Raw genomic sequence first — 14,864 nt, forward strand, 5'->3', positions numbered from 1 at the left:
ACTCTTAAAAGTTGTGATGAGGATGCTGAAGTGTAACTCGAGTCACCATAGACGGTTACTGGCAGAGACTCATTTTTCTTTAAGGAGCTGGCTGCCACATTGGTTTGACCACGCTCCAGTGACTATATCAACAACACAAATCAGACTTGGGGTTTTTTGTGGAGGGGTTGGGGGAGGAGTCACAAGGGTGGGGATCGGCAGACCTGGGAAGACTGGGAAACAAGGATGATGGGGATAGATTATGTGAAATTCCAAATAATCAATAAAAATTGTATGGTTAAAAAAAAATAGTGAATATTAGGCATTGCCTGACCCTAGTGGAAAACACCAGACAGACAGCAAGTATGATTATACCCATGGCAGATAAAACAAATCAGCTTTCTCACCAATACCCTGCAGGTCCCCTAACCTGTACATGAAAGGTGGGAGAAAGAAGACCCTGGCATTTGGGAGCTGCCCAGGTGTTCACAAGCACAGCCGTGAAGTTCTCTGTTGGACAAAAACCATCTCAGGGGCTGGTGAGATGGCTCAGTGGACAAGAGCATAGACTGCTCTTCTGAAGGTCCTGAGTTCAAATTCCTGAAACCACATGGTGGCTCACAACCATCCGTAATGAGATCTGATGCCCTCTTCTAGTGTGTCAGAAGACAGCTACAGTGTACTTATGTATAATAATAAATAAGTCTTTGAACCAGCGCGAACAGAGACTGAGCAAGACGAGTTGACCAGAGACAGCAGAGGTCCTAAAATTCAATTCCCAACAACCACATGAAGGCTCACAGCTCTCTGTACAACTACAATGTACTCACATACATAAAATAAATAAATCTTAAAAAAAAAAGTCTCAGAAAGACAACGTCAAACAACTAAAAGAGATGAAGCACACAGTTATGGTGGTGGCAGCCTGCAATCCCGGCACTTGGGAAGTGAAAGCAGGAAGATCAGGGGTTCAAAGTCCTCCACAACCACATGGAAAGCTTGAGGCCATTCTGAGCTTCAAGAGACCTCAGAGAGAGAGAAGACAGATGATAGATAGATAGATAGATAGATAGATAGATAGATAGATAGATAATTAAACAACAAATAAATAAGATGACGTTAGTCACATTATAATTTTGTCTAAGCAGACAACTGTAAGGTTATTGTGCTACCCATAAAGTGCCAAACATCTCTTTATTTTGACCAAAAGAGTGACTGTTGAGCCAGCAAGATGGCTCAGTGGGTTAAGGCACTTGCTGCCAAGCCCGATGACCTGAGTTCAATCCTTCGAACTCATGTGGTGGAAGGAAAGCACCAACTCCAAACAGCTGTCCTCTGCCTCTCTGTCTCTGCCTGTGGCTCTGTCTCTCTCCATCTCTGTCTCTCTCCACCATCTCTGCCTCTCTGTCTCTGTGTCTGTCTGTGTCTGTCTCTGTGTCTGTCTCTCTCTCTCTGTCTCTCTCTCTCTGTCTCTCTCTCTCTCTCTCTGTCTCTCTCTCTCTCTCTCACACACACACACACTCACACACACACATACATACACACACACATAAACACATGCCCACATACTTTTACACAAAATAAGGAAGTAAACATAACAAAAGTGACTGTTCACTTTTAGCCAATGATGCCTATTTTCTCAGTCTTGCCTTGGCTGGGAACGAGCAATAATCATCTGTAATACATTTTGTTTGCTAAAGACGCCACAAAAATCAATGTAGGTTCAGAGCCTCACCCTGCAGAGTCACACTGCAAAGAGCATGGGTTTTGGAGAGAGGTGAGGGAGGTACCATGGCAAGCAAGGCTTACGTGGTCAACATCAGCAGTCCCTACCCTTGAGCGCACCTCGGACTCTCAGGATTTATGAAGCTGATCTTCAAGGGGTTTAGACATTTTCTCAAATTAGCTCCAGAATCTGTTCTTCCTCGTGTACATTAAAGAACACTCTTGGATTCATGTGACTCTCTTTCCTTAAATTCTACTTTCTTTGACAGTAATATTGTCATCCCCTGCTTTCCAAAGTGAATTTTTTATGAGTCTTCTTAGGCCATAAGTGAAAGATGATCATTCATTCAAGTTTCTAATGGAAAAATATTTAAAACGCTTTATTTTAGTGCACAAGTATAGTTCACCCACCAATATTTCCTCTTTCGTTCAAATGAACCTACAACATTATAACCGACATATTCTAAATTATACATTTAAGGGATTCATAGTAGGCTAGTGTAAGAATACTGCCTGGGGCTGGGGTGAAGTTTAATTGATAGAGTTTGCCTGGCAAGCACAAAGCCCTGGGCGCAATCCTAGCACCACACAGACCAAGTGCAGTAACACACACCTAGAATTCTAGCACAGTGGGAAGAGGCAGGAAGGGCAGAAGTTCAAGGTCATCCTTGGCTACATAATGAGTTCAAAGCCAGCCTGGACTCCAGGAGACCCTATCTTAGAAGGGAAAAAAAAAGTGTAGATGTTCATAAAAATATAAATGACCAGCTGGGCGTGATGGCCCATGCCTTTAATCCCAGCACTTGGGAGGCAGAGGCAGGCGGATTTCTGAGTTCAAGGCCAGCCTGGTCTACAAAGTGAGTTCCAGGACAGCCAGGGCTATACAGAGAAACCCTGTCTCGAAAAACCAAATATATATATGGGCCAAGTTCAGAAGCTCACCCCAAAATTTGTTAATGTTGGCTGGAGAGGTGGCTCAGTAGTTAAGAGTGCTCACTGACTGCTCTTCCAGAGGTCATGAGTTCAAATCCCACCAACCACATGGTGGCTCACAACCATCTTTAATGAGATCTGATGCCCTCTTCTGGAGTGTCTGAAGACAACTACAGTGTGCTTATATATAATAAATAAACAAATCTTTAAAAAAAAAAACTGTTAATGTCACCTAGTGTCACCTTCTCCTGCTTTGAAATCTGTCTGGATACTCACTGAACTCCAAAAACATTTCCTGTTTTAAAACCACAAGTGTAAATGAAATCCCTTTTAATAAGCTAAAGTTGTTGTCCCAACCTTTCTGCTAATTAAGACAAAATGCATGGAAAATATCTAATTTTCCTTCATCATTTAGAGATAAACAGATCCGCTTTATTTTATAATGTCTGCAGGACATGTCACATGTCTTTCCACTTGGACTTAGCCAGACCACTATATGGATCGTTTAAGCCCAGTCCTCTCCAAAGGTCATGTGTATACCATACTACCTTTGTGGAGGAGTAACATGGTCCTGTTGTGTGGGAACTAAAAAGGGGGCCCTGGAAAAGAGAGGGAGGAAAAGGCCCACGCCCCGCCAGAGTTCCACTTTTGCTCTGGACAGGCAGGTGTGGTGGGAGGGCTGCCAGACTCTTTCCACTCAACCCCGGGTGGGCATCCAAGCCTCTGACCCACTCTTCAGGGGGTGGACAAGGGGCTGCCCAACCTGGGAGCCCCAGAGCTACTCTCTAAAGCCCCGGGGTTATGGGAGACATGGAAGAGAGATGAGAGGTTCCCACACCGGCAAGAGTGAGTGCAGTGGATCTAACTGGAGCACAGGAAGGCCTTCTAATGGGAGATTAGAAATGGCTCATTAGGAGAAAGCCTGTCCCATCCTCCAAGCTCAGTGGGCCTTGATGAGCAGAGACACTCTAAGGTTTTAGAGCTCTTTTATAGAAAGGCAGGGAAAAAGAGAGAAGGTAGAAAAGAGAGAGGGGGAAAGGCTAGAGAGAGAGAGTAAGAGTGAGAGGAGAGGAGAGGAGAGGAGAGGAGAGGAGAGGAGAGGAGAGGAGAGGAGAAGACAAAAAGAGAAGAGAGAGGAGTGAGAGAGGAAAGAAGACAAAGAGAGAGAAGAGAGGAGTGAGAGAAGTGAGAGAGCAAGGAGAGGCCAAACAGCCCCTTTTAAAGTATGCTGTCTTATTTTACTGTTGCTAGGTAACTGGAGAGGAGTTTAGCCTGAAGGTCAGAAGCTTGGGCCATTGCATACGTGACTTCTAGTCATGCTTCTCTTGTGGGGGCTGTGGGGGGTGGTACCTTGGGCAGGAGCCAGAGTTCCAGGAGCATGAGGGAATGCCCACTGTGTCATGTAGATGAATTATCACCATTCCGGGGTTCAGATCTCAGCTCAACTGGAGACCAGCCTGTCTGTGAATAGCCCAATGCCCCACACTGTTGTTCATACTATAAAAACAAGTCCCTTTAAGTGGATATAGCTCTTTATTGGGTCCTATATTCGTCTTTACTCTTTTACTCTCATTGTGTCTCTTGCTATTTTAAAGATGTTTGGTTTTTTGTTTTGTTTTTTTTTAATTATGGGGCAGTGCCCACGGAGGCCAGCAGAGGGCAGTGGATCCTCTTAGACCTAGAGTTGCAAGTGGTTAGGAGCCACCAGATGTGAGATTTAGAAACTAAATACTGGTCCTTTGCAAGAGCAGTATGTGCTCTTAACTACTGAGCCATCTCTCCAGCCCTCTTTGTACCTCTTTAAGGAAACAACTGTGCCCAGCCTCCTGTCCTTCCAAGTTTGTAGCACACAGCACAATCACCACTTTTTACGACTGATTTTCAGTCTTGCCTTTCCTGTCAATAACGGACTCCACTGGGCAGAGAGAGTTTTCACTCTATATTCCCAGCAGCAGGCATATAATGGGGGCCCAAAGAATTATATGAAGTTGAACAAAACAAAAGCTGCCTATCTTTTTTTAAATCACCTTCTATTAGAGATTAACATACGAGGTACAGTGTGGCATGTTGTACATTTATTTAATCCCAACAAGCTGGAGGCAGAAAAGTCTCAATGAGTTCCAGGCAGACCTTGTCTACATAGAAAGATCCAGAATAACCAGAGTTACATTGAGATCCTGTCTCAATAACAACAACAGCAACAGTTACATTTGAGGAGTGGGAAAGGAGTCATAACTGAGTGAGATCAGGAAGGGCTCTTTGGGTTGCTGTGAATATCCTTTTTATCTGGAAGGACTTTGGGGGCATGTTCACTAGATAATCATTACTGAGCTTTCTAACATGCTTCCTGTTGTATATTATAAACCAGCAGCCTGAGGGGTCAGGGAGGGAGGTCCTTGCTGGGCCCTACCAAGGTGTCACCCTGAACAGTCATATGTCAAGCCTAATATAAAAGGGAGTTTATTTGGATCCTGGGAAGGGGGTAGAGGGAGAGGAGGGAGGAGGGCAGAGAAGGACAGAAAGAGAGAGGCGAGAGGAAGAGATAAAGAGGGGAAGAGACCAGCCAGGGACACAGAGAGAGGAAGGAGAGGGAAAGGGAGAGGGAAAGGGGGAGGGAGGAGAGAAACGTCCATTTTATAAGCTCAATGGCTAGCTTGTACCTGTCTGTTTCTAGCAGTTAACTGCAGGTCACTGTTGGGCAGAGCCTAGAGGAAATGCTAACACTTCCTCAATGTGATCCACTTAGCAACAAGTTTAAGTCTATCATCACTCTGAAAATGAAAGAAGTATTTGAAGATTGTTTTAAAGAATAATAGGTTTTAGTTCCTGAGCATGTAAAGTTAAACTGAAAGTGGGATCCGCAACAGTCTCTTACATTAAAAAGTGCTCAAGCCAGGTACTTGGTGCGAATCTGTAACCCCGCCCTGGAGAGGTCATATAGCCTGGGCTACATGCTTAACAGGTATCAGTTCTTCAGCAAGCAAGAGTCTCTGTCTCTCTCTCTCTCTCTCACACACACACACACACACACACACACATACACACACACATACACACACACACATACACACACACATACACACACACATATACACACACATACACACACACATGCACACACACATACACACACACATACACACACACATATACACACACATACACACACACACACACACAGGAGCTCTTTCCTGTTCCTTGTCTGTTTACAGCTCCTGCTTGAAGCTGTGTTTTCATCACGTAACTCCCAGTTGAGGCACTCACCAGGGGAAGACAGACCTCCAAAGCTCAAGCCCATGGTGTCTGTGTCTGTGCTGACAACACGGAGTGCCTCTGGTCCACCATTTCTCCAACATGGAGACGGATCATTGGGGCATTTGTTAAAGTGGAAGTCTCCTGAGCCCCAATACTGGACGGCCTGACTAGGTCAGGGAATAGGGTAAATTTGAGTGAGAGTCGTCCTGTCCAGTCCAAGCTGACCTCAGACTCCTGAGCTGGCGTCACAGGCAGCCATGCAGCTCCAAGCCTAACTCTCCAAGTCATTCAGAAGACTGTACTCAGAGAACACTCTAGGCTCCGAACCTTGCTTTCTATAACAAAATTGGTAGGGAGACAGGCGCTGTCTCATACTTCTGGTAAAGAATATACAAGGGCTGGAATAAAGGCTGCCGTCCCCTTCTCCAGTGTTATTGCTGTGACTCCGTACTGTGTAGCTCAGGCCCCTGAAGAAATCTGGCCTGGGGGGCTGGTGAGGTGGCTCAGTGGGTAAGAGCACCTGACTGCTCTTCCGAAGGTCCAGAGTTCAAATCCCAGCAACCACATGGTGGCTCACAACCATCTGTAACAAGATCTAACTCCCTCTTCTGGAGTGTCTGAAGACAGCTACAGTGTACTTACATATAATAAATAAATAAATCTAAAAAAAAAAAAAAACAAACAAAACAAAGGCCTGATGGATTAAAGGGGTTGACCCCACCCCTTCTTTCTTTAAAAAAAAAAAAAAGAAAGAAAAGAAACCTGGCCTGAAGCTTGGCTCACTCCACAGAGCCTTAAGACCTTTTCACACATGAAATGGATTAGCTGGAGAGACCCCAAAGCCCATCTGTGCATTTGTTAAGAATGCAGACCCAGCCACTGTGGAAACCTAATTTAAATCACAGTGGTAATATTTACATGCTGTAATATTTACGTGACTCCGTGACAATTACTTGAAGCCTGCGTGCTTTACTTTCTCCTCATGTAAAGAGGTAAAACAACACATTTGCCTCATGGTGTGAAGAATTGCATGTTAATAAAACACTAGCACCGAGCTCAGTAAATAATGAGGTCCCAGTAAGCAGTGGCTATTAATCCATCTTAAAACATGGCACCACAACCGCATTCCTCACTCAGAAAGTTCTGCGCTGTGCTGTTCCACGTGATCACCTGGAAGTGCTCGCTTGAACAGCACATTTCTGGAACTAGCAAGACCTAGTGGATCCCAACAGCCGTGGGACCCAGAAGTTTACATTGACAAGCAAGGAACCCAGATCCTTCCTTTATATACAAAAGCGTGAGTTACATTTGACTAGGGCCATAGAGAGTGTTTTTATCAATGAAAACTCCGTATCACAGAAGGCCAGGCACAATTGAACGCTAATTTAATATAAATACGAAATAAGTGAGCGCCACCTACTGGTTCATTTTAGAATGCTCAGCTGGCGTTGGGAAGATTCTCAGTGGTTCACAGCTCTTCAGAGGACCTGAGTTTGTTAAATCCAGCTCCAGGGATCCAACACCTCTGACCTCTGAAGGCATCAGCACTCATAAGCACACACACACACACACACACACACACACACACACACACACACACCGACACATACACCACATACACACGTATATAATAAGAATGCAAGGCTGGACCTGTGAGATAGCTCAGTGGATCCCCGAGACCCATGTTGGTAAGAACTAACTACTGAAGGTTTCCCCGTGACCTCCATGTGTGCACCATTACACACTCTCTCACACACACACACTCACATACACACTCACACACGCCAGTCAATCAGCAGGACACAGCCTAAGGTTGATTCAAATCCTTTCTCCCTAATTGATTTTGCCTTGAAAATATAGATTGATCCTAAAGGTATCCAAATTGCAGAAAAAGCAGTCTCCTCTTGAGAGGAAATACAAGCATGCAATTTCTTTAACTAGGAGAGAACTTTGAAAATTAAAGCATTTCTGCAGTCTGAAGTTAATGTATCTAGTAATTCCTGTCATTTCAAGTCACTGCTGAAACAGTAAAGGAAGACATATCCTTCATCCAATCGCCCATGGCGATACTAAAAGGAAAAACAGAACCGCTAAATACCTTAAAACCTTACAGTGAAACACCACAGAGCTCCCTCCCTTCCGACACTGCTTCCCCTGGTCCCGGGGGAAAGGAAATTGGGACAGGTATTCTTGTCCTGGTGTTCTATTTGATTCTCGTCCCAACACTGCCACCTGCAGGAAAAGATTTGGAAAGCTGACTCTCCCACTCCAAAAATTACTCAAGACCCTGAACCCAACCAGCTGTTGCTATGTCGTTGTGGGGATTTTTTTTTTTTTTTTTTTTTTGGTTTTTTGTTTTGGTTTGTTTTGGTTTGGTTTTTTAACTTTTTTTGATTTATTGATTCTTTGTGAATTTCACACCGTGCGCCTCCACCCTTGAAACCTCCCTAACAGAAGGAAATAATTTTTAAAAATAAATAAATAATAAGCAAGACAAAGCATGGAAAACAGCTTATTGTGGAAGCTGTAGTGTGTCACACTGTGTCACACAGTCTATCCCTCTGTCCACACATCTTCACTTGCAAATGTTCATCGAGGTCTCTGGCTTCTGTGACATCATCAGTCTGTTATCCTATTGTTGCCCTGAGTCACGGAGATCCTGCACCTTTGGATCAGCAAGACTGGCCCTTTCATTCATACCAACCTTACACTGATGGTTTAGATTTTGCAGTGGGCCAACTCGGAGCCCTGGATCCGGGCCTGGGTGGCAGCTGAGCTGGCAGGCACACCAACTTTCCCTTATACACACCACCAGGACAAGTTCTCCAACACAGCTCTGGCTAGGCCACCCAATGCCACCATCAGCAGGAGGCAGGGTCAGCTCTCTTGCTTTTACGCCCTCCGGAATGGCTCACCCACGCCTGCACCACCAGGGTCAGCTCCACTGTGCGTTACATGAGCGAAGGGCCGGCTCTCCAAAGAGCCAAAGCCAGCAAGGGGCAGAGCCAGTTCTGCACAGCCCCTGTGGTCCCCCGCAGCTACCCCAACCAGGAACATCCCCATGTTCTCTAGTGGTAATAGAAGCCACGGACATCAACACTGACCAGTGCTGCTGCTGAATAGCCATGATCCCAAACACGGCCCTAAGTTGCGGCTAGGGCTGGGACTTCACCATGGCCCCAGGTGGCAGGGCTGGCCACTCCTCTCCGCCTTCGAGTCTCTAGTCCTATCTCTCTACTGTTCCACTTCTCTTTCTCTCTCATCTGACCACCACATGCTCACACATTGCGGTGGCTCCCACTGCAGGCTGGCCTTGGACTAGGCTTGTGAGGGCCCTCGTTGACATCCTCAGTTGGCACAGCGTGTCCTGGCCACAAGAGGGCGTTGTGCACTCGAGGTCAGGTCTGTGGGTATATTTCCCCTGTCCTCACCACGTGTGGTATGGCAGATCTCAGATCTCTGGCTGCCTCCTCCTTCACTGCACTGCCTGGATTTGGTGTGATTTTTTTTTATGTGTCCCGGGCATAAAACAGTTTGGAGCACCAAGCCTGACAATGAACAATGGACAGCCAACTGCTCAGCCCCTGACTGATACAAGAACACCACCACCTAGCCGGGTGTGGTGGCCCACGCCTTTAATCTCAGCACTCGGGAGGCAGAGGCAGGTGGATTTCTGAGTTCGAGGCCAGCCTGGTCTACAGAGTGAGTTCCAGGACAGCCAGGGCTATAAAGAGAAACCCTGTCTGGGGGGGGGGGGACCACCACCAACAAGGTAACTCTTTGCCTGTCGCCAGGGGGTTGGGAGTGGAGGTGGGGCTGCTGCGATGTTTAAGGCTCACTTGTGGTTCTAGTTGCACAGGGCTACACATGGCCATCAAAGAAGATGAATGAGCAAAGCTTTCCAAATAATCATGTAAGACTCGCACAGGGGCTTACAAGAAGACTCACCCAGTGAAAGCTTTGCGACCAGCCTGACGGACGGACGAGCAGAGTTCCAGCCTAGGACTTAGATAGTGAAAGCAGGGAACTGACTGTTCTCCGCCCTGCACCCCCATGCCATGCTATTATACGCATGCGCAATAATGAAATCACTAAAATTAGAGGCTAGAGCGAGAGTTCAGCCACTAAGAGCACCATTTGCTCTTTCAGATGACCTGGGTTCAATTCCCAGCACACACAGGGATGGTTCATGACCATGCCCAATTCTAGTTGCATGGAATCCAACTTTTTAAAAAATTAAAGTTCAAGGGCTGGAGAGATGGCTCAGCGGCTAAGACAAGACTGTTCTTCCAGAGATCCTGAGTTCAATTCCCAGCAACCACATGGTGGCTCTCAACCATCTGTAATGGGATCTGATGCCCTCTTCTGGTGCGTCTGAAGACAGCTACAGTGTACTTATGTATAGTAAATAAATCTTTGGGCTGGAGCGAGCAGGAACTAAGTGAGCAGAATTGACTGGAGTGAGCAGGGCTGACCGGAGCGAGCAGAGGTCCTAAATTCAATTCCCAACAACCACATGAAGGCTCACAACCATCTGTACAGCTACAGTATACTCATATACATAAAAAGATAAATAAATCTTTTTTAAAAATTAAAGTGCAAGTTATATGCCCTTTCAGTAACTCAGTGATAAATCATTAAAAAGTTGTTTCATTTATTCAAAAATAAGCAGCGTAACACAGACATTGTGGAATCGGAATCCCTGTCACGGAGTATGAACGATGGTGTGGCCGCAACGCACTTCTTCACTTAGGCAGGCGTCCTTCTGAGCGCCTGTGCTGAATACTCTTCTGTCACCTTGACGCAAGCCAGAGTCATCTGGGAACAGGGAACCACTCTGGAGGAAAGGCCTCCAGGAGATTGGCTTGCAGGCAAGCCTGTGGGGCATTTTCCTAATCACTGATTGTAATTAAGGAGAGCCCAGCCCATTGTGTGTGATGCCACCCCTGGCAAGGTCGTGGAGTTTATAAAAATCAGGCTGAGCCAGGGTGCTGGTGGCGCTCGCCTTTAATCCCAACACTTAGGAGGCCCAGGGAGGTGGATCTCTGCGTTCAAGACAAGCTTGGCCTACAGAGTGAGTTATGGGAAGCCAGGACTACACAGAGAAACCCTGTCTCAAAACCCACCCACCCCACAAAAGAGAGTAAGCATCTTTCAGCTGAGAACTCTGCTTCAGTTCCTGCCTTGAGTTCCAGCCCTGATTTCCTTCAGAGACAGAGTGTAACCTGAAAGTTGTAAGCTAAAATACTCTTTTCTTTTTTTTCTTTTTCTTTTGTTTTTTTTTGTTTGTTTGTTTGTTTGTTTTTCGAGACTTCGAGACTGGGTTTCTTCTCTGTGTAGCTCTGGCTGTTCTCTCTGCTTTTCTTTCAATCATGCGAGACAGTACCTCAGGCGGGAGTGAGGATCTATCCTCCAGCTTCATAAGGTAACAGCCATGAACCTCTCCAATGCCAATGGCAACTCTCTGCCACGATAGCCAATGTCTTTCAGACACTAGCCTCACCCTAAGGCAGACTCAGCTACAGAAGGGAGGGGGAAAAAAGAGAGAATTACAGGAAAAGATTGCTCTCCATAGGTTCAGAGCTTGGCCAGCTGAGCAATCCTCTCTTGACTGGATCCTTGTGTTATAGGCACTCGCTGGTTGACTAGAGACCATCAACTCCCAGCACTGAGAACCAGACAGAGTTCTTGGTATTAGAGTAAAAGGCTGGTAACCCCCTGCCTTCACTCAGCATTCATCTTGAAGAGAAAAGGATATATAATAAATTTGAATCGTGGTCAAGTCTATACATAAAGTAAATAGGAATGGGTGAAGGTGGTGTCACATTGAAGGTATTACCCAGCATTCCTGAGCATAGCATTGTAGCATGCACCTGCAGTCCTTGGTAGATGGAGCCAATGGGGATGTGAGTCAACCAAAAAGCCTTGCATCAACTTGACTAGCCACACCCTCACTATGGCTACTTAATGAGACCGCACTCAATGCATCAACCCCATAAAAAGGGGCATCGTGAAGGAGAGACTTTTGACCTACAATGGAGTGAAGCATCTATGGCAGTATGCGACATGAACATGAACAGCAAGTGTATCCCAATAGTAAATCAGGAGCCTGTCTTCTTTTTAAGCCTTTGAGAGGCTCCACCGAGCAGCCAAGGGAAAGAGATGCAGGGAGTCACAACCAAACACTAGATGGCGCTCAAGAAGTCTTGAGGAAGAGTTGGGAGGATTGAGGGACCCAAAGAGGACAGGGAGTCCACAGGAAGAGAATTAACTAACCTGGAGGACTCCCAGAAACTAACCTGGGGGCTCCCAGAAACTGAACCACCAACCAAAGAGCAAGGACGACCTAGACCTAGACGCTCTGCACATATGTAGCAAATGAGCAGCTTGGTCTTCATGCGGGTCCCCCAAAAAGTGGAGCAGGGGTTATCGCTCAACCTGTTAACTGACCCAGTGGATCCTGCGCCCCTAAAGGGACCACCTTGTCTGGCCTCAGTGGGAGAAAGTGCTCCTAAGTAGCTACTTGCTGTGCGGGCCCGTGGTGGGGTGTTAGGGAGGGAGGTGGAATGGGGAAGTGCTTATATGAGGGGATACTGGGAGGAGAGAAAGCGCTGATATTGGTTTGTAAAGTGAATAAATAAATAAATAAATTTTAAAAAGAAAAAAGAAACCCAGGCCGAGCAGAGATAGACACGCCTTGAATCCCTCCGCAGCACTCCGCAGAGGCAGACTGATCTCTGAGTTTAAGGTCAGCTTGATCTATAGCACAAATTCCAGGACAGCTGCTCTTGTATAGGACCAGAATTCAGTTCCCAGCATCCAGATCAGGTGTCTCACAACTACGTGTACCTCCAACTCCAGGGCATCCAACCCCCTTCTCTGGCCCTCGAGGGCACCTGCACTCTCATGTACGGGTACACAGACACAAGTACAACTTTAAAATGAATTTTTTGTATATCCTTTTTTTTTTTTTTTTTTTTTTGAGACAGGGTTTCTCTGTGTAGTCCTGGCTGTCCTGGAACTCATCTTGTAGAACAGGCTGGCCTTAGAAATCTGCCTGCCTCTGCCTCCTGAGTGCTGGGATTAAAGGCGTGCGCAACCACGCTGGGCTGTAAATCCTTTTTTTAAGTTAATTATTTGGGTAGTGAGATGGTGCAACAGGTAAAGGTGCTTACTACCAAACCTGAGGACCTGAAGTTAGTCTCTGGAAGGCACAGGGTAGAAGGAAAGACCCAAACCCAAGTCCTCTAACTTCCACATGCATCCCTTTGCGTGCGTGTGCCCAAACAAATGTGCACGCACACACAATAAATATTTTCTCAATATTTTTAAATAAAATAGGGCAACTGTTATCATAAATATCAAACAGTAGATTCTTTACTCTTTTAAATATAGAGCTACAGGAGGAAGGCATGATCAAACATCCATGGAAGCTGTGGTGTGTCCCGCAGTATGCCCCTCTACCCAAACAGCTTTCCTTGCAAATGTTCATTGCAGTGCGTCAATGGCATGTTTTGAGGCCTCTGGCTTCTGCTACTCTACCAATACTGGATTCTCACTGGGACTCCTCTTGGATAGCCTGTTGTTGCCCTGTGTCATGGAGATCTTAACCCCTTCACACACTCCAGCAGTTCGTAGATAGATAGATGTTGGGGTGGGCCAACTCAAAGTCCTGGATCTGGGCCTGGGTAGAAGCAGAGTTGGTCAGCCCAAGAGCTCTCCTGCTCCCCTGCCTGCAGCAACCTGCAAAAAGATGGGACTAGCTCTCCTTTCCCCATGCTACCAGGGCCAGCTCTCCTGAATGGTGAGTGCTGTGTGCTGCAGTCAGCTAGGGGCGGGGCTCACTCACCTGCACCCATGCCACCAGGGCCAGCTCTACTGTGCTGCCCAGGGGAGGGATAGCACATGTCTTTAATCCCAGCATTCAAGAGGCAGAAGCAGGAGACTCTGTGAATTTGGGTTCAGCCTGGTCTACATGGCAAGTTCCAGGACAGCCAGAACTACATAAAAAGAACCTGTCTCAATAAAATAAAATAAAATAAATTTAGGGCTGGCTAGATGGTTCAACAGCTAAGAGTGCTCACTGCTCTTCTAGAGGTCCTAAGTTCAATTCCCAGCAATCACATGGTGGCTCACAACCATCTGTAATGAGATCTGATGCCCTCTTCTGGGAAGTCTGAAGTCAGTATCAGTATACTCATATATATAAAATAAATAAACCTTTGAAAAAAATAAATAAAATAAAGGTACAAGGCCAGGCATTTAGAAGCTGCTTAATAAGAATATTTTGAATTAAGTTAAATACAGTAAAACCACAGTGTTATAATGGAACCTCCTAGAATTTTGAATCCACCAAGCTCACTATTCAACTACTAGAATGTAAAGTAAAAACATACAGATGTCATAGACACATGCATAAATAAATATAAATAAAAAGTATATATCTTCTCCCCCATCATTAAACTAAGGTTTATATCTAGTAAATAACAATGTGTCTAATTCAAATAAAGAACCTCGGGAAATATTTTTAAACCTTACAACATCCCTAAGGAGATTAATAAGAGAGTGTTGTATGATCTGCGTATCCCAGGCTGGCCAGATGGCTCAGTGGGTAAAGGCAGCCATCATCAGGCCTGACGGCCTGAGTATGATCCTTGGGACCCACAGTGGTAGAAGGAGAGAAGTGACCTGGATGTTACCCTCTGACCTCCACAGACACACAGAAATAAACAAACAAACAAACCTACACAAACCTACACATAACATAAAGTATATACTTGCCTCATAAAATGCTGAGAACTCAAGATTTCATCTAAGTTTACCAAAACACCTCCAAAACAGCTACCTACCTGAAGGTTGGCGAGATGACCTAGCAGTTAAGAGCGCCCTCTGCTCTTCCACGGATCTAGGTTCAATTCCCAGCACCCACTCCATAACTCACAACCCTCTCTAGCTTCTGTCCCGAGGAATCT

Source organism: Mus musculus, chromosome 11 (genome assembly GCF_000001635.26).
Source record: "Mus musculus strain C57BL/6J chromosome 11, GRCm38.p6 C57BL/6J".
Lineage (NCBI taxonomy): Eukaryota > Metazoa > Chordata > Mammalia > Rodentia > Muridae > Mus > Mus musculus.